Genomic DNA, 22,316 nt, shown 5'->3' with positions numbered 1-22,316 from the left:
TTCATCCTTTATCCAAAACCGAATAAACTACTAATTAATAGTGGTATACTGTCATATCTTGTTAGAATTATAGGATAATATAGTATATGTTGTCTATACGTTTTGAGATATAAGATAATATTCCATTGATAAGAATTCATAGAGCGCTCTCTGGTTATAAATCAATGACAGATAAAGGAAGGCTTTCTCACTGTCTGTATGTCAGATACGTTTTGAAAGTTCAAATGCATGCTCAAAACTCGTACATATAAACCATGATAGGACTGTTCTAATATTCCTTATACTAATGTTTTATTGTCAAAGGAGTTATCACTTTTATTTCACAGTAAAATTTGTAGTAGAGGTTTTGTTTCAAAACAGTTTGAAATCATCTTGCCTAAGGTTCTAGAAGTAGTAGAATTAATTAATATGTATCTCAATTGGATTTATTAATACTTCTTAATTCGAACCCATGGCATGATTGCAATACGTTTAATAACGATACATATTAGTATGCAAGATCATACTAAACACATGCACTAGTTGTTAATTCCTTTTTTCTTTCATATAAATAACAGGTTTTGCCTTATATTTGCCTTTAATAAGTATTGAAGGCTGACAGGAAGAAAGTTTAGAAGTACGGAATCCTTGTACTTGTTAAACAGAAAACTAACCAATCTTGATCCCAATTACCTTCAGAATCTTCGCAAGCTATTAGTTGACCATGAAAAAGTAGTACAGGAGGACGTTTTAATCAAGAATAAAATTTGATTTTTTTACAAAGTTAAGATACAAAACTGTTTAATTACTGCTTGGAATACTACGTTATGCCTCGAATTTTATCCTGTAGCCACCTCTAATATACGGATTTACAGACAATATTACTAGTCTATAATAAAAGCCTTTGATTTAAATGTTATTTAATAACGATCCTTCGATCTATTACCTTCGGACTTTTTCAAATACATTTAACTCTTCCTTTGATTCCCGTAAGTAAAATCATATAAACGCTGGAGCATCGTATCCGTTAACTGGATTGTTTGGAGCTTAGCCACGTTTACTCTTTGAAAAGAAGTTATTTTCTTTACAAAGAAAATACTTTATATGCACATTTTAAGCCAAGAGATGTTTTGTAATACACTTTGTTTTTTCATAAAGTTTGAATTTGAATGCATAACAATTAACTACTAATGTAATATAAATTATCATCTAATATTAGGTTTGTTTGGAATAAATATTTTCAAATAAAAAACATAATACTATTGCTACGTTATAAAACTTATTAAATTCATCTTTAAACAGGTCAGTAACAAAATGAAATTTACCTTCGGACCCACATACAGCCTATGGATATTTTTTTCGTAAAGAAAATATCGTAAATCTTTGCTGTTTTACACTAAATGGTTGCTTAAATGGTTGGTTTACACTAAAGTTTAATAATAAAAAAAACAATTTAAAAGTACAATGTTCTCATTGAGGATAGGAAAAATAGTGCAGTTTGCTTGTTTATGTATTTATTTTGAGAAAATTTTGTTATTTATTTTAAAACAAACTATTATTAATTTACGAAAAACAACAGCTAATAACATACAGAACATCCAGTACCTTGTAGCATATCAACTCTTACTATGTACTCATTAAATTTAATTTTATTGTAATGGGCATGTAATCTTCCATGTTTATGGAAATATCTTTTGTGGAAATATGATCAGGTAACAAAAAAAAAAAAAAAAATGCTCGGTCTGTAGGTTTGTCGTAGACGGGGTGTTTCATATATCCTTGTGAATGCTTTAATTTAAATGTTTTAAATTGCACTTCTGTTAAATGATGTGAATTAATTAGTTTATATTAATGTGTGATGCCAAAATGAAGTTTGTTTTTTTTCTACACAAATGCTACGCATTTTAAATGCTGTGCCTTTTATACTTAAATGTATTCAATTGATCACATTAACCTATAATCGTTTGAGGAAAGGTGATTATATTTCCTCTATTAATAAATAAATGGACTTCCTAAAAAAAAATTTACTTGCAACTAATGAAAAATAGTCAATTTTAATGATTTTTCTTTATTACTGCATATCGCTAGGCATTTACGATGTGAGTTACCCCAAGTAGGCTTACAGGCTGTCAGTCCGACGTGCTGGACGTGCTGTGGTAGTTACACACCAAGATATCCTCTCTATTGAGAGGATATTTACGGGATGGTTTCCTTTTGTTAACACTTGATTTTAACAAACTGTACGATGTAGGTATATTTTAACAATATATTAATTTAATGACTAGAAAATTGCCATCACATACTATTCTATCGTAAAGAAAAGGACAATGCCAACGCGATGAACACATTAACAAATATGAAACCCAATTAGCTAATTTATAAACAATTAAATTACTCTCGTAAGTGTAAAGTATTAAATTAACTTCAGTAACTAAACGTGAAGACAAAACAATTCAAGTATTCTATATTGAGTTCCGAATCGAAAAAAAAACACACCAGTTAAAAGAGGCTAGTGCAGAGAGGGATTGCTTTAATCCCTTGCGGATGAAAATAGTTTTTTTTTTTTCACTGGTACATAGATCAATAATATCTGTATATTCACAGCTAACATATATGTCTGCCGACTTACATGTATAATTTATGGAACTTTATTGGATATAAAGATTAAATAAAATAATATTTTAACAATACACATAGTTCACAAACACCCATAACACGAACGTATACTTGTAAAATATCATTTTGAATTGAAGTAAACGTATTTAATAAAACATTGACAATACATATATATGAGAGTCTTTATGACAAATTGTACTAGTCCTTATAGAGGAATCGGAATTTAATATATGTACCTAAAAATAGGTATAGGGTGACAAGGTTCATTGTTCCCAATAAAACATTTATCGATTATAACTATTATTATTTAAATAAAACGCATAAAGGTTTGCTAGTAAACTTTGCCTAGCCATAAATAAAGGTTAAGCCAATCATTAAAATTGAACCCAGCTAACATAATATGTCCACGTTATCCAACTTAAATATGACGCTCGTCTGGGTAATGTCCATAACTTATCACAGGTATCCCGAGAGTCCATATATCATTCTTTCCTTCTCAAAGTGTTAGGCTTCTCAACTGGTTGTGGCCTCCATTAAAAAAATAAAATAAAAACAAATTGTAGCATAACCCTGTTGAATGCCATAAGTATAATTAAATTCATCCTTTATCCAAAACCGAATAAACTACTAATTAATAGTGGTATACTGTCATATCTTGTTAGAATTATAGGATAATATAGTATATGTTGTCTATACGTTTTGAGATATAAGATAATATTCCATTGATAAGAATTCATAGAGCGCTCTCTGGTTATAAATCAATGACAGATAAAGGAAGGCTTTCTCACTGTCTGTATGTCAGATACGTTTTGAAAGTTCAAATGCATGCTCAAAACTCGTACATATAAACCATGATAGGACTGTTCTAATATTCCTTATACTAATGTTTTATTGTCAAAGGAGTTATCACTTTTATTTCACAGTAAAATTTGTAGTAGAGGTTTTGTTTCAAAACAGTTTGAAATCATCTTGCCTAAGGTTCTAGAAGTAGTAGAATTAATTAATATGTATCTCAATTGGATTTATTAATACTTCTTAATTCGAACCCATGGCATGATTGCAATACGTTTAATAACGATACATATTAGTATGCAAGATCATACTAAACACATGCACTAGTTGTTAATTCCTTTTTTCTTTCATATAAATAACAGGTTTTGCCTTATATTTGCCTTTAATAAGTATTGAAGGCTGACAGGAAGAAAGTTTAGAAGTACGGAATCCTTGTACTTGTTAAACAGAAAACTAACCAATCTTGATCCCAATTACCTTCAGAATCTTCGCAAGCTATTAGTTGACCATGAAAAAGTAGTACAGGAGGACGTTTTAATCAAGAATAAAATTTGATTTTTTTACAAAGTTAAGATACAAAACTGTTTAATTACTGCTTGGAATACTACGTTATGCCTCGAATTTTATCCTGTAGCCACCTCTAATATACGGATTTACAGACAATATTTCTAGTCTATAATAAAAGCCTTTGATTTAAATGTTATTTAATAACGATCCTTCGATCTATTACCTTCGGACTTTTTCAAATACATTTAACTCTTCCTTTGATTCCCGTAAGTAAAATCATATAAACGCTGGAGCATCGTATCCGTTAACTGGATTGTTTGGAGCTTAGCCACGTTTACTCTTTGAAAAGAAGTTATTTTCTTTACAAAGAAAATACTTTATATGCACATTTTAAGCCAAGAGATGTTTTGTAATACACTTTGTTTTTTCATAAAGTTTGAATTTGAATGCATAACAATTAACTACTAATGTAATATAAATTTTCATCTAATATTAGGTTTGTTTGGAATAAATATTTTCAAATAAAAAACATAATACTATTGCTACGTTATAAAACTTATTAAATTCATCTTTAAACAGGTCAGTAACAAAATGAAATTTACCTTCGGACCCACATACAGCCTATGGATATTTTTTTCGTAAAGAAAATATCGTAAATCTTTGCTGTTTTACACTAAATGGTTGCTTAAATGGTTGGTTTACACTAAAGTTTAATAATAAAAAAAACAATTTAAAAGTACAATGTTCTCATTGAGGATAGGAAAAATAGTGCAGTTTGCTTGTTTATGTATTTATTTTGAGAAAATTTTGTTATTTATTTTAAAACAAACTATTATTAATTTACGAAAAACAACAGCTAATAACATACAGAACATCCAGTACCTTGTAGCATATCAACTCTTACTATGTACTCATTAAATTTAATTTTATTGTAATGGGCATGTAATCTTCCATGTTTATGGAAATATCTTTTGTGGAAATATGATCAGGTAACAAAAAAAAAAAAAAAATGCTCGGTCTGTAGGTTTGTCGTAGACGGGGTGTTTCATATATCCTTGTGAATGCTTTAATTTAAATGTTTTAAATTGCACTTCTGTTAAATGATGTGAATTAATTAGTTTATATTAATGTGTGATGCCAAAATGAAGTTTGTTTTTTTTCTACACAAATGCTACGCATTTTAAATGCTGTGCCTTTTATACTTAAATGTATTCAATTGATCACATTAACCTATAATCGTTTGAGGAAAGGTGATTATATTTCCTCTATTAATAAATAAATGGACTTCCTAAAAAAAATTTACTTGCAACTAATGAAAAATAGTCAATTTTAATGATTTTTCTTTATTACTGCATATCGCTAGGCATTTACGATGTGAGTTACCCCAAGTAGGCTTACAGGCTGTCAGTCCGACGTGCTGGACGTGCTGTGGTAGTTACACACCAAGATATCCTCTCTATTGAGAGGATATTTACGGGATGGTTTCCTTTTGTTAACACTTGATTTTAACAAACTGTACGATGTAGGTATATTTTAACAATATATTAATTTAATGACTAGAAAATTGCCATCACATACTATTCTATCGTAAAGAAAAGGACAATGCCAACGCGATGAACACATTAACAAATATGAAACCCAATTAGCTAATTTATAAACAATTAAATTACTCTCGTAAGTGTAAAGTATTAAATTAACTTCAGTAACTAAACGTGAAGACAAAACAATTCAAGTATTCTATATTGAGTTCCGAATCGAAAAAAAAACACACCAGTTAAAAGAGGCTAGTGCAGAGAGGGATTGCTTTAATCCCTTGCGGATGAAAATAGTTTTTTTTTTTCACTGGTACATAGATCAATAATATCTGTATATTCACAGCTAACATATATGTCTGCCGACTTACATGTATAATTTATGGAACTTTATTGGATATAAAGATTAAATAAAATAATATTTTAACAATACACATAGTTCACAAACACCCATAACACGAACGTATACTTGTAAAATATCATTTTGAATTGAAGTAAACGTATATAATAAAACATTGACAATACATATATATGAGAGTCTTTATGACAAATTGTACTAGTCCTTATAGAGGAATCGGAATTTAATATATGTACCTAAAAATAGGTATAGGGTGACAAGGTTCATTGTTCCCAATAAAACATTTATCGATTATAACTATTATTATTTAAATAAAACGCATAAAGGTTTGCTAGTAAACTTTGCCTAGCCATAAATAAAGGTTAAGCCAATCATTAAAATTGAACCCAGCTAACATAATATGTCCACGTTATCCAACTTAAATATGACGCTCGTCTGGGTAATGTCCATAACTTATCACAGGTATCCCGAGAGTCCATATATCATTCTTTCCTTCTCAAAGTGTTAGGCTTCTCAACTGGTTGTGGCCTCCATTAAAAAAATAAAATAAAAACAAATTGTAGCATAACCCTGTTGAATGCCATAAGTATAATTAAATTCATCCTTTATCCAAAACCGAATAAACTACTAATTAATAGTGGTATACTGTCATATCTTGTTAGAATTATAGGATAATATAGTATATGTTGTCTATACGTTTTGAGATATAAGATAATATTCCACTGATAAGAATTCATAGAGCGCTCTCTGGTTATAAATCAATGACAGATAAAGGAAGGCTTTCTCACTGTCTGTATGTCAGATACGTTTTGAAAGTTCAAATGCATGCTCAAAACTCGTACATATAAACCATGATAGGACTGTTCTAATATTCCTTATACTAATGTTTTATTGTCAAAGGAGTTATCACTTTTATTTCACAGTAAAATTTGTAGTAGAGGTTTTGTTTCAAAACAGTTTGAAATCATCTTGCCTAAGGTTCTAGAAGTAGTAGAATTAATTAATATGTATCTCAATTGGATTTATTAATACTTCTTAATTCGAACCCATGGCATGATTGCAATACGTTTAATAACGATACATATTAGTATGCAAGATCATACTAAACACATGCACTAGTTGTTAATTCCTTTTTTCTTTCATATAAATAACAGGTTTTGCCTTATATTTGCCTTTAATAAGTATTGAAGGCTGACAGGAAGAAAGTTTAGAAGTACGGAATCCTTGTACTTGTTAAACAGAAAACTAACCAATCTTGATCCCAATTACCTTCAGAATCTTCGCAAGCTATTAGTTGACCATGAAAAAGTAGTACAGGAGGACGTTTTAATCAAGAATAAAATTTGATTTTTTTACAAAGTTAAGATACAAAACTGTTTAATTACTGCTTGGAATACTACGTTATGCCTCGAATTTTATCCTGTAGCCACCTCTAATATACGGATTTACAGACAATATTTCTAGTCTATAATAAAAGCCTTTGATTTAAATGTTATTTAATAACGATCCTTCGATCTATTACCTTCGGACTTTTTCAAATACATTTAACTCTTCCTTTGATTCCCGTAAGTAAAATCATATAAACGCTGGAGCATCGTATCCGTTAACTGGATTGTTTGGAGCTTAGCCACGTTTACTCTTTGAAAAGAAGTTATTTTCTTTACAAAGAAAATACTTTATATGCACATTTTAAGCCAAGAGATGTTTTGTAATACACTTTGTTTTTTCATAAAGTTTGAATTTGAATGCATAACAATTAACTACTAATGTAATATAAATTTTCATCTAATATTAGGTTTGTTTGGAATAAATATTTTCAAATAAAAAACATAATACTATTGCTACGTTATAAAACTTATTAAATTCATCTTTAAACAGGTCAGTAACAAAATGAAATTTACCTTCGGACCCACATACAGCCTATGGATATTTTTTTCGTAAAGAAAATATCGTAAATCTTTGCTGTTTTACACTAAATGGTTGCTTAAATGGTTGGTTTACACTAAAGTTTAATAATAAAAAAAACAATTTAAAAGTACAATGTTCTCATTGAGGATAGGAAAAATAGTGCAGTTTGCTTGTTTATGTATTTATTTTGAGAAAATTTTGTTATTTATTTTAAAACAAACTATTATTAATTTACGAAAAACAACAGCTAATAACATACAGAACATCCAGTACCTTGTAGCATATCAACTCTTACTATGTACTCATTAAATTTAATTTTATTGTAATGGGCATGTAATCTTCCATGTTTATGGAAATATCTTTTGTGGAAATATGATCAGGTAACAAAAAAAAAAAAAAAATGCTCGGTCTGTAGGTTTGTCGTAGACGGGGTGTTTCATATATCCTTGTGAATGCTTTAATTTAAATGTTTTAAATTGCACTTCTGTTAAATGATGTGAATTAATTAGTTTATATTAATGTGTGATGCCAAAATGAAGTTTGTTTTTTTTCTACACAAATGCTACGCATTTTAAATGCTGTGCCTTTTATACTTAAATGTATTCAATTGATCACATTAACCTATAATCGTTTGAGGAAAGGTGATTATATTTCCTCTATTAATAAATAAATGGACTTCCTAAAAAAAATTTACTTGCAACTAATGAAAAATAGTCAATTTTAATGATTTTTCTTTATTACTGCATATCGCTAGGCATTTACGATGTGAGTTACCCCAAGTAGGCTTACAGGCTGTCAGTCCGACGTGCTGGACGTGCTGTGGTAGTTACACACCAAGATATCCTCTCTATTGAGAGGATATTTACGGGATGGTTTCCTTTTGTTAACACTTGATTTTAACAAACTGTACGATGTAGGTATATTTTAACAATATATTAATTTAATGACTAGAAAATTGCCATCACATACTATTCTATCGTAAAGAAAAGGACAATGCCAACGCGATGAACACATTAACAAATATGAAACCCAATTAGCTAATTTATAAACAATTAAATTACTCTCGTAAGTGTAAAGTATTAAATTAACTTCAGTAACTAAACGTGAAGACAAAACAATTCAAGTATTCTATATTGAGTTCCGAATCGAAAAAAAAACACACCAGTTAAAAGAGGCTAGTGCAGAGAGGGATTGCTTTAATCCCTTGCGGATGAAAATAGTTTTTTTTTTTCACTGGTACATAGATCAATAATATCTGTATATTCACAGCTAACATATATGTCTGCCGACTTACATGTATAATTTATGGAACTTTATTGGATATAAAGATTAAATAAAATAATATTTTAACAATACACATAGTTCACAAACACCCATAACACGAACGTATACTTGTAAAATATCATTTTGAATTGAAGTAAACGTATATAATAAAACATTGACAATACATATATATGAGAGTCTTTATGACAAATTGTACTAGTCCTTATAGAGGAATCGGAATTTAATATATGTACCTAAAAATAGGTATAGGGTGACAAGGTTCATTGTTCCCAATAAAACATTTATCGATTATAACTATTATTATTTAAATAAAACGCATAAAGGTTTGCTAGTAAACTTTGCCTAGCCATAAATAAAGGTTAAGCCAATCATTAAAATTGAACCCAGCTAACATAATATGTCCACGTTATCCAACTTAAATATGACGCTCGTCTGGGTAATGTCCATAACTTATCACAGGTATCCCGAGAGTCCATATATCATTCTTTCCTTCTCAAAGTGTTAGGCTTCTCAACTGGTTGTGGCCTCCATTAAAAAAATAAAATAAAAACAAATTGTAGCATAACCCTGTTGAATGCCATAAGTATAATTAAATTCATCCTTTATCCAAAACCGAATAAACTACTAATTAATAGTGGTATACTGTCATATCTTGTTAGAATTATAGGATAATATAGTATATGTTGTCTATACGTTTTGAGATATAAGATAATATTCCATTGATAAGAATTCATAGAGCGCTCTCTGGTTATAAATCAATGACAGATAAAGGAAGGCTTTCTCACTGTCTGTATGTCAGATACGTTTTGAAAGTTCAAATGCATGCTCAAAACTCGTACATATAAACCATGATAGGACTGTTCTAATATTCCTTATACTAATGTTTTATTGTCAAAGGAGTTATCACTTTTATTTCACAGTAAAATTTGTAGTAGAGGTTTTGTTTCAAAACAGTTTGAAATCATCTTGCCTAAGGTTCTAGAAGTAGTAGAATTAATTAATATGTATCTCAATTGGATTTATTAATACTTCTTAATTCGAACCCATGGCATGATTGCAATACGTTTAATAACGATACATATTAGTATGCAAGATCATACTAAACACATGCACTAGTTGTTAATTCCTTTTTTCTTTCATATAAATAACAGGTTTTGCCTTATATTTGCCTTTAATAAGTATTGAAGGCTGACAGGAAGAAAGTTTAGAAGTACGGAATCCTTGTACTTGTTAAACAGAAAACTAACCAATCTTGATCCCAATTACCTTCAGAATCTTCGCAAGCTATTAGTTGACCATGAAAAAGTAGTACAGGAGGACGTTTTAATCAAGAATAAAATTTGATTTTTTTACAAAGTTAAGATACAAAACTGTTTAATTACTGCTTGGAATACTACGTTATGCCTCGAATTTTATCCTGTAGCCACCTCTAATATACGGATTTACAGACAATATTACTAGTCTATAATAAAAGCCTTTGATTTAAATGTTATTTAATAACGATCCTTCGATCTATTACCTTCGGACTTTTTCAAATACATTTAACTCTTCCTTTGATTCCCGTAAGTAAAATCATATAAACGCTGGAGCATCGTATCCGTTAACTGGATTGTTTGGAGCTTAGCCACGTTTACTCTTTGAAAAGAAGTTATTTTCTTTACAAAGAAAATACTTTATATGCACATTTTAAGCCAAGAGATGTTTTGTAATACACTTTGTTTTTTCATAAAGTTTGAATTTGAATGCATAACAATTAACTACTAATGTAATATAAATTATCATCTAATATTAGGTTTGTTTGGAATAAATATTTTCAAATAAAAAACATAATACTATTGCTACGTTATAAAACTTATTAAATTCATCTTTAAACAGGTCAGTAACAAAATGAAATTTACCTTCGGACCCACATACAGCCTATGGATATTTTTTTCGTAAAGAAAATATCGTAAATCTTTGCTGTTTTACACTAAATGGTTGCTTAAATGGTTGGTTTACACTAAAGTTTAATAATAAAAAAAACAATTTAAAAGTACAATGTTCTCATTGAGGATAGGAAAAATAGTGCAGTTTGCTTGTTTATGTATTTATTTTGAGAAAATTTTGTTATTTATTTTAAAACAAACTATTATTAATTTACGAAAAACAACAGCTAATAACATACAGAACATCCAGTACCTTGTAGCATATCAACTCTTACTATGTACTCATTAAATTTAATTTTATTGTAATGGGCATGTAATCTTCCATGTTTATGGAAATATCTTTTGTGGAAATATGATCAGGTAACAAAAAAAAAAAAAAAATGCTCGGTCTGTAGGTTTGTCGTAGACGGGGTGTTTCATATATCCTTGTGAATGCTTTAATTTAAATGTTTTAAATTGCACTTCTGTTAAATGATGTGAATTAATTAGTTTATATTAATGTGTGATGCCAAAATGAAGTTTGTTTTTTTTCTACACAAATGCTACGCATTTTAAATGCTGTGCCTTTTATACTTAAATCTATTCAATTGATCACATTAACCTATAATCGTTTTAAGAAAGGTGATTATATTTCCTCTATTAATAAATAAATGGACTTCCTAAAAAAAATTTACTTGCAACTAATGAAAAATAGTCAATTTTAATGATTCTTCTTTATTACTGCATATCGCTAGGCATTTACGATGTGAGTTACCCCAAGTAGGCTTACAGGCTGTCAGTCCGACGTGCTGGACGTGCTGTGGTAGTTAAACACTAAGATATCCTCTCTATTGAGAGGATATTTACGGGATGGTTTCCTTTTGTTAACACTTGATTTTAACAAACTGTACGATGTAGGTATATTTTAACAATATATTAATTTAATGACTAGAAAATTGCCATCACATACTATTCTATCGTAAAGAAAAGGACAATGCCAATGCGATGAACACATTAACAAATATGAAACCCAATTAGCTAATTTATAAACAATTAAATTACTCTCGTAAGTGTAAAGTATTAAATTAACTTCAGTAACTAAACGTGAAGACAAAACAATTCAAGTATTCTATATTGAGTTCCGAATCGAAAAAAAAACACACCAGTTAAAAGAGGCTAGTGCAGAGAGGGATTGCTTTAATCCCTTGCGGATGAAAATAGTTTTTTTTTTTTTCACTGGTACATAGATCAATAATATCTGTATATTCACAGCTAACATATATGTCTGCCGACTTACATGTATAATTTATGGAACTTTATTGGATATAAAGATTAAATAAAATAATATTTTAACAATACACATAGTTCACAAACACCCATAACACGAACGTATACTTGTAAAATATCATTTTGAATTGAAGTAAACGTATATAATAAAACATTGACAATACATATATATGAGAGTCTTTATGACAAATTGTACTAGTCCTTATAGAGGAATCGGAATTTAATATATGTACCTAAAAATAGGTATAGGGTGACAAGGTTCATTGTTCCCAATAAAACATTTATCGATTATAACTATTATTATTTAAATAAAACGCATAAAGGTTTGCTAGTAAACTTTGCCTAGCCATAAATAAAGGTTAAGCCAATCATTAAAATTGAACCCAGCTAACATAATATGTCCACGTTATCCAACTTAAATATGACGCTCGTCTGGGTAATGTCCATAACTTATCACAGGTATCCCGAGAGTCCATATATCATTCTTTCCTTCTCAAAGTGTTAGGCTTCTCAACTGGTTGTGGCCTCCATTAAAAAAATAAAATAAAAACAAATTGTAGCATAACCCTGTTGAATGCCATAAGTATAATTAAATTCATCCTTTATCCAAAACCGAATAAACTACTAATTAATAGTGGTATACTGTCATATCTTGTTAGAATTATAGGATAATATAGTATATGTTGTCTATACGTTTTGAGATATAAGATAATATTCCATTGATAAGAATTCAGTTTCATTGAGGAGTTATCACTTTCATTTCACAGTAAAATTTGTAGTAGAGGTTTTGTTTCAAAACAGTTTGAAATCATCTTGCCTAAGGTTCTAGAAGTAGTAGAATTAATTAATATGTATCTCAATTGGATTTATTAATACTTCTTAATTCGAACCCATGGCATGATTGCAATACGTTTAATAACGATACATATTAGTATGCAAGATCATGCTAAACACATGCACTAGTTGTTAATTCCTTTTTTCTTTCATATAAATAACAAGTTTTTGATTGACTTAAAAATGAAAAAAAAAATTTGTTCTTAACTATCTATTATATTATCAAATATACTGTATAAAGCATGACGTTATATTAACATCATAAAAAAGTTTCTACAAAAGTTTTATATATTTAAAGTTGTGAGTAAAAATGTTCACATAATTTCACACATTGACTCCCAACTGGTAATTGAAATTATAATTTAAGTAGATTTATAAACTGATCTAATATCAGGAGTCAAGAGCAAGTTGACTTCAAGAAAATGTAGCGTCAGATTCTGTCAGAGGTTCCTCCGCACTATTAATTACCAGCAACTTCAACATTCTTTAATGACCTTGGCTCCTGAAGCTTTGTGACATAAATAAAATATCTAAGAGATACTAAAAACCCAGAAAAATACCAAATTGATTTAACTTACCGTACAAATATTACAGTTTAATAATGCTAGTCCGACAACTAGGCTTTTTAGTTCAACTATTAGGTAATCATGTTTTTAAGTTATAATATTCACTATGATAACCACTGAATCCTTCTTTTTACTATAACACAAATAATAAATGTATTTAAATGGGTTATTTTTCTGAAAAACGTAACTATGTGTTTTACTCAAACTAAGTACAATTGCCGGTTTAAGGCATTTAGCTTTCATTATCTCTCTTATTAAACTAGGTTGTTTATTATTTTTTTTGTTTTTTTATATCGTAGTCTTCAGCTAAAATGGTATTAAACATGTTATGGAATATTTGTGTGGTATTTAAAAATACGATGAAAATCCTAGGAAGATATATGGCCTAGCATATATGGCATATTTTACCCGCCCAACATTGAAAAACCACCACTGAAAAGCATGAGGACATCTTCGCCAATTGCACCTTTCTGATGCACTAAGGAGTTCCCCATGTAGGACCTCCTTCGGCAAGCGTAGCTGGGAACGGTGCAGAAAACGTTGAGGAGGCAGACGTCAAACTGGCGTTGCTAGGAACTCTCCTACCGATCAGTTCTGCCTGTAGGGATGCCTTTCACAGCAACGTTGAGGTTGGAAGGCTCTGAGATAGTGCTTCTGCGTCAGGAATATCTTGACATCGAGAGAACCATCAAAACCCGGCTCCGAGACATGGAAGAGACGATTAAGGCTATAATTAAGGCTGGACTCCTTCCGGACCCAGAAATCACGTGGTCAAAAACGGCATGGCAAAACTCCAGGATGACCATGGCTTCGTTTTTGCCTGCCGGCTGGTGAGCAAGGTGGTCATTGAAAAGATTGCTTAGAAGGTAGTGTCCCTGCCCGATGAAAGAGCGCTGCCTTCTAAGAAACGTCGGAGGCCTTCCACATCGGAGAATCTTCAAAAAAGAGAATAAGGCGTCCAGACCAAAAGGACCACGGTAAAGGCCAAGGTGACTCAGACGGACCTATCGTCTGCTGTGCCCGGATCCTTTTCGGATGTAGCTGAAGCTCCAGTGAAGCACCAACAGCCACAGCTAACATCGACCCCCCTTCAGGGAAGTTCCCGAAAGAGGTCAGTTGAAGAGACACCTGGGGATTCGTGGTTAAACGCCATTCCCGAAAAAACAAAAGTACAAGTGCGGGGTCACGCGAAGGGCCGAGGTTTCGTTTGGGTTCGGTGCCAGGATGTCACTTCAATGTCTACCGAACTCAACAACGAGGTCACCCGTGACTTTCGTGAGAAGATAGACTACCTGGAAGAGAGCGTGCGCGATACCACAGGACAAGTCGTCGTGGGTGGAAATGTTAATGCTACCCTTTCCTGGGGCAAGCACATTCTGGACGTTGCTGCCAGAGCCAGACTCGTTGTCGTCAACGAGGGCAATATGCCAACTTTTCGGCGCCCTGGGATGCGGGGAACGATCTTACACATTACTCTTGCATCTGAGTCTCTTTTACCAAGGACCAGAGCCTGGAGACTCCTGGAGAATTACACGGCCAGTGACCACCAGTACATAATTGTTGATGTCTTTGATGGTCATATGAAGAAGGAGAGAAGAAGGCTCGTTTCGTCAAGTGTCTGTTTGATACGAAATTAAAAAATGTACAATTCAATGAAGCCATCTTACGAGGAACGCCGGTGGTTCCTCCCGCAACTAGCATGGCTCACGTAGAGTCATTAGTTACATCCATGATGGGGCTGATCGTCTCGACCTGCGATGAGTCTATGCCTCGCAGATCCCGGTGCAATAGGCGACCTGTGTACTGGAGGTCTGCCGAGATTGCGGAATTGCGTCGGGCTGCATTTAGAGCCAGAAGACATCCTACAAGGGCCAGAGAACCTGTAGACAGACTTCATAGGTTGGATGCTTACAGAGTGGCTAGGAGGTCTCTTCGTCAAGCTATCAACCGGAGTAAACGCAGTTGCTGGGAGACATTAAGGGACGATGTCGATTCCAACCCGTGGGGCCTGCGTTACAAGCTTGTAACCGAGAAACTTGGCCCCCGCTCACACCTTCCGTCTTGGACAGGGCCACTATGGAGAGGATAGTCGAGTCACTTTTCCTGGCTCATATGTTGTGCCCGCTACGGGATTTATGAAGGGTGGATGACGTACCACTTTTCAGTGATGGAGGTGTCTGTCCTATCCCTGAAGATTAATAAGGCCCCTAAACCCGATGGGGTGATTGGCGAAGTCCTCAAGAGGGTTTTGACTACTAACCCCTTGATCCTTTAGAACATGTACGTACAATGCCTGCCTAGTCGAAGGAGTTTTCCCCTCGTGCTGGAAACAGCTAGGCTTGTGCTTTTTGGGAAGGGGAAGAGAGACCCAGACCTTCCATTCCCTTACAGACCTCTGTGTATGTTTGATACGGCTGGCAAAGTCCTCGAGAAGTTGATCCGTTCCCGACTGAATTCAGCCGTGGTCGCTGCGGGGAACCTGTCCCCCCGCCAGTATGGATTCAGGATGGGGCAATCTACGGTTGACGCTCTTGAGAAGGTGAAGAAAGCCGTGATGAGAGCTGAGGATTTTTATCACTACTCTCGTAGGGTTGTGAAGCTCGTAACACTTCATGTGTAAAACGCATGTAATTCCGCGAGGTGGTGCGATATGCTGGATGCTCTGTAGAACACCTTCTAAGTTCTGGCATACCTCATTCGTATCATAGAGGAGTATCTCCGGTTGCACCTCCTCATGTATGACACTAGGATTGCATATGTCGGCTTGGTGTTCAGACTGAGGGCCTACGGACGATGAGTGTCACTTCCGGTGCTGTCTATACTCGGCCCAGACCTCTGGAATGTCGCTCATGACACCCTTCTGAGGTCTGAAATTCCTGAGGAAACTGTTTACGTTGGGTAGATAGAAAACCTTTTTGTATAAATTAGAGAGTGAGGCCCTGGGGCCCTTTAAAGTATCGTATTTCGCCATAAGATTAACATGGGAAACAAACATTGTTATAAAACTTCAGCTGTTTGTCAAACATTAAAATTGAGAAGAAGAACATAATAATGTTAATTTTAAACAGCCAATCAGTCTGATAATTTAACAGTTTGCTGCAAACATTTACTGGTTTAGTTGGAACAAATTAAAAAAAAATATAGTGCTGCACCCTGTTGGTAAACCTATTAACTTTGTAATGCTATTGAACATCACAGAATCAGATAGTTTAGTTGAACCAGCTATTAAGATTCTTTAATTCCATTTAAATATGAGTACTCATAAGGTTAACATGGGAAACTCCAGAGCCACTGGGGCGGAGCCCTTTTGACGGATCTGCACCAAACTTCACACAAACCATCCTTGAATAATGCTTAATAATGCCTGAAAGTTTCATTACAATCTGTCGAGCGGTTTCGGAGTCCATAAAGGACAAACATACAAACATACATTGGATTTTATATATATAGATTTAAATTTGAGTTGGCGTAAATATTACAATAGAAAAAAGCAAAAGAGCTTTGATAATTTGATATACTAAAAAGAAAACTGAACTAACACTGTGCTGCATTTCTTAGTAATCATTGAAAGAGCCGATTTGCAAACTATGGTAACATAGGAAAGTCATAGAACACCACCAAGGAGATGAAATAAAAATAACGTTTTGATTTTAAATTTATAATCGTTATTATGGACAAGCTAATACGGCTAATGAGTAAGGCTATTTGTAGAAAACACTGAAAAAAGATCAGCTTTTGAAAAATGATAAGATATTACAAGAAATGTTGCTTATCTGTTATGTACATCTTGAGTATTTCCATAATCTTTGAGTCGAATCTTAAAAGTCATCAGAAATTATTACTAATATTTGTTTTAAAATAACGCCTGGAATACTTAACAATTGCTCGAATCGAGCAACAGGTACACTAGTTTTATATTATATCAGGAGTGTTAGAATAACTTTTGCTTATTTTCAAAGTTATGCGTATAATATAATGCATTACAATGTTTCCTTGTTTTAGTGCAAGTTTTACGTTAAATAAGATACTATAAACATGTGTAAAAAGCTTAACCAAACAATATTCAAACTATATTATACTTTGGAATTTCGTCTGATTATAGAATACACAAAATCTGTCACCCCAATTCTTTAACGCATAAATGAAGGTCCCCTCTCTTTTGTCAGCAATGTCGCCTCCAGTTGTTGTGAGAATGTTCTACTGTGTTGATGTTACTGCTGACATTGTAATTAGTTCTACGACACAAACCCCGGTGACACAACACAAAATTTCCTTATTACCGATAACATTTTATATTTATTGAAGAAATTGGTACATAAATAAAACACTAATATTACTTAATACAAGGTATTTACTCAAGTATACGCTGCAAAACATAGATAACATTAATTTACGCTGAAATCAAAATTTAATACACTTGGTATTTATTATCTCTAACAACAAGAATAATTTTCAATATAAAATATTATGTATCAATGTTTATTAATCTATAATGCATATAACATGTATATATAGAAATCATAACACTTTATATCCGTGATAAAGCATCTCTTATACATTGGTTGTATATTGGTTGTTTAAAGGTTTATTGCGGTTCAAATTATGACCGTTCCCTCTTAGAAACTGAGCGAGGCCTTATTCCCCCGTTACCGTTTAACAAAATTTTGATGTGAGGCATTGAAAAGTAAATCCTAATTGATCTCCGTGGCTACATTGATAAAACTCACAATGTTCACATACTATGACATGGTCAACTTAAAACAAACAAATGTTACAAAGCTAACTAAAATAAATTACATGATAATTCGCACATCCGTGTGCTGGTTTATTTATTTTAGGTTTCTAGACATTGATTATTTGAAATGAGCATGATAGCTCATTTTCTGCAAAGATATTATCTAAACAGTCATTGACTGCATTAACCTAGCTTCCCTAAGTGTTGACAGTTCACTTTCTTTAAATAGTATGGTTGCAGGGTAACAATATAAAGCTACTTAAAATCAGAGTTTCCGCATGTGTACGACTCATCAGTTTGTATATTTTGTTAATTGATGAATGATTTGTATTAACTAAATTTGTGGCTTGGCTAATAAATATGGACATATTTCACTAACGCAATGTATTAAGAATTTATTTACCCCTTTTGACTTCAGAGAGGGGTTTTGAATAATTACAAACATAGTCAGATTTTAATTACCTTTTGAAAGTTATATCACATGGTTTTTTCCATGCGTATGTCATAGCAACGTACTGTATATATCATAGTAAGAACTATTAATTAGCCTAATAAGTATGTAACATCAACTTGAATTAATACATATACCTACAAAATAAAAGCATTACAATTGAATTTTGTTTCTAAAATCAATGTTAGGTACATATTGAATTATTATGTTATATGGTAAATTTAAATAACAGAACTGTCAGCTCCAGATTCTACTCTTTATGCAAACTCAAAGCAATAGAAAAACTGCAATAGTCACTAACAGTTAGTTCCCTAATGCCAGAATAAATCTTATTCTCCAGAAGTAACCCCCTTTTTGAAAACTTACTGTTAAGGTTGTCAATTGGGCCGTCAACTGGTGAAGTGAAAACGCAATTTCAATTCAACAACTTATTGAACATCCAGAATAAATGCCTTGCTTACTTAGTTAACGATAAATATTATCTACATAATTGATCGAGTAAATATACCAGACTCTCTTTCTTGCTAGGTTCACACGTTAAGTAATAGTTCGTATACAGTATATTAAACAATAAATCTCCTAACATTAGGTAAAAATAAAGGGAACCAATTGTCAATCTAGTAAAAACATTTTCTTAGATTGTAGTATAGCTTACTTACTTACTTTCCGTGTCCGGCTAAGCCAAACCAGTAAAGCTGATCAAGGATATTTCTTAGCTGCATATCTAGATTTTTTAAATATATCTTGGTTGAAATTATTATTTGACAAGCTTTGATTGGATTGCTGAAATTGCGGACGATGTGTAAATATAATTATTATTGTAAATATAACTCTTCAAATTTCAAAGACATGTGTTCTAAATATTGTCAGTGAGGGAAATGTGATTGAACCGTCCACGTTGTTTTGATGTTTCCAGAAACAATAAAGCTTTGGATGAGCTGATTATCACACATTTCAATTATCGAATATAGCATCACGTAATATTGGGTTCAAACAATTCTATTGGGCTTATTATTGATAATTAAATGATACTCAATATCAATCAGTGTTTGTAATTTCTTTAGTTCAAATATTCGGGTTTTTCATTTTTCTGTGGTAAGACAACTATTTTAGTTGGTATTCTTTTGCAAATAAAAGGTCAAAGTATTCTGAAATCCTTTAGATATACGAACAAAATATTACAAGTTAAAACATGCCAGTAAAAAACCAAATATTAAATACTCAGCGGTAGATATTTGTACTACGATCCCGATATGTAAAACAAATAGCAATAAAAAAATAGTTTAATTACCATGAAATTAGATTACTTGTTATCACTTCGTATTTTTGTATCACTGGAGGTCTACTATCAAGCAAGTGGGTTAAATCTTTTACAGTTTTTAAATAAATCAGAAAATACTCCAGATAAAACATTTACGAATTGACTATTCGCACGTCATAATGACGACGCAACCCCTTTCCCGTTCCCGTTGCAGTTCCAGTTCCAGTATTACAAAATTACGCAAAGGGAATCAGCTAATTTTTTCTAGAAAGAAGCCATCTTTAAATACTTACTCACTCAAATTCTTGCTATTTTGAAGCGTTAAAAGAACGTATTTGAAAAAAGAAAAAGACCAGCATATTAAGTTAAGGGTTGAACGCGAAAGCCATTTCTGCTATCAGAAGGAATTTTTGAAATGTTACATCAAGTTTGGTTGGGTTAGGTTGGTTTAGAACAGTATCATTTCACAATTTAATATAAGTTGCGGGCAGATAACGTGAAGTTGATTCCATCCATTTCGGCTAATGAGGTTTAGAAGTACTACCGGTCCTCACCGTTTGGTACCAGGTTTTCTTTGTATGCAACCTGTTCCCAAACAGTTATAAACGTAACTGGATTAGGAACGTAATGTTGGCGCCATTTGGAATAGATGTGCGTGGTGGCAACCCACGTCTGACGTGCGAATAGTCTCTGTCAAACATTAAACTAAGTTGATTTGATGAGAAACCTCCGTTAAATTATTGCTCGATTAGGACTTGAGACCAATGGAAGTATTATGGATTGTTTGAGAATTGAATTAGTTGCGTAATTTAATTAGTGGACTGTATTGTATTATGACGTTTGAATAAATTGAGCAGTAAAATGACACATCTGAAACTTGAAAGAAAATAATTAATGAAGTCTTATCTAATAGTAAAATTGAAGTATCACTCACGACCGATCCTTTCTTCTCCACCGCGTGGTCGGCGGCCTGGAGTGTGGAGTGTAGAATTCTCAGGGGCCCCTTGGTCCAGCGAAGATCATCCTGCCGTAGTGGATAACGTCTTTCACGGACACAAAAAGAATCCCGGAGGCGAGACACGATAATTATTGAATTTAAAACCGATCACGGTATAAAGAAAGTTCAAGGCACAAACTGGTGCGTGATAAGCGGTAGCGGGCGGGAATGTAAGTAATGACATTGACATGAAGAAGAGATAAGAGGGAAAAGGAGTAGGTAATGCTACGTCACTGGCAGGATTGCCAACTAGGAAAAGAGGAATAACTAGCAATGAGTCTGTGTTTATGTATGTATGCCAAAATGGGCTAAACTTTAATTAAACTTGATTTTGTCCTTTTTATTTATTATTTACACAACATACCGGCCCCCCTTGAACCGGCAGGTTCAACAGAACATCTTTAAAAGAAAAAAGAAAAAGAGAAACTTGTGCTCCTGCACACTAAATAAGAGTTTTTCTGGTTAAAATCAAACAAAAAACACTTTAAATAAAACAGGGGGTATGAGAATTGAAGGATGTAGATCCTGATGTCTTCATTCCGTTGGTAATAGGGAGAGTTTGATTACTGGTCGTTTGAAGACTCCAGAGGCTGTTTTTACTTCGGCAACTCTGGGAACATTGTCCTTTCCAGGGAATAAGGAAATAACTCTGCCCATTTTCCATTGGAGTGGAGGGAGATTATCTTCTTGAAGAATGACAAGATCGCCAGGGCTGATGTGCTTCTGGGGAGTTGTCCATTTTGGGCGATTCTGCAAGGTATACAAGTAATCGCGTTGCCATCGTTTCCATATATTTTGTGCAACGGATTGAACCAATTGCCATCTCTTGAGACGGTTTATAGGAGTACTTGTCTGATCCGTTTCAGGTAAAAGAGCAGGAGGTCCAAAAGTCAAGAAATTACCTGGTGTTAGAGCTTCTAATTCACATGGATCTGATGACAGTGGGGTAATTGGGCGTGAATTTAGCATTGCTTCAACTCTACATGTTAAAGTAGTGAATTCTTCAAGTGTGAGAACTTGCTCACCTATGACTCTTCGTAAGTGATATTTAGCACTTTGTACGGCACGCTCCCAAAGTCCTCCAAAATGGGGAGACCTCGGAGGAATGAAGTGAAAGGTGATTTCTTTCTCAAGAAGCCAAGTGTTGACAGGATGGGATTGCAGAATAATCTCTATCGTTTTCCGGAGTTGTCGAGCAGCACCAACAAAAATTGTGGCATTGTCTGAGTGTAAATTCCTGACTAGTCCTCGACGGGAAATGAACCGAGTCAATGAGGCCAAAAAAGCATCGGCTGTCAAATCTGT

Source organism: Macrosteles quadrilineatus, unplaced genomic scaffold (genome assembly GCF_028750875.1).
Source record: "Macrosteles quadrilineatus isolate MER2022 unplaced genomic scaffold, UCM_ALF_1.0 Scaffold_1__1_contigs__length_201487025, whole genome shotgun sequence".
Classification (NCBI taxonomy): Eukaryota; Metazoa; Arthropoda; class Insecta; order Hemiptera; family Cicadellidae; genus Macrosteles; species Macrosteles quadrilineatus.
This window is presented reverse-complemented; position numbering follows the sequence as displayed.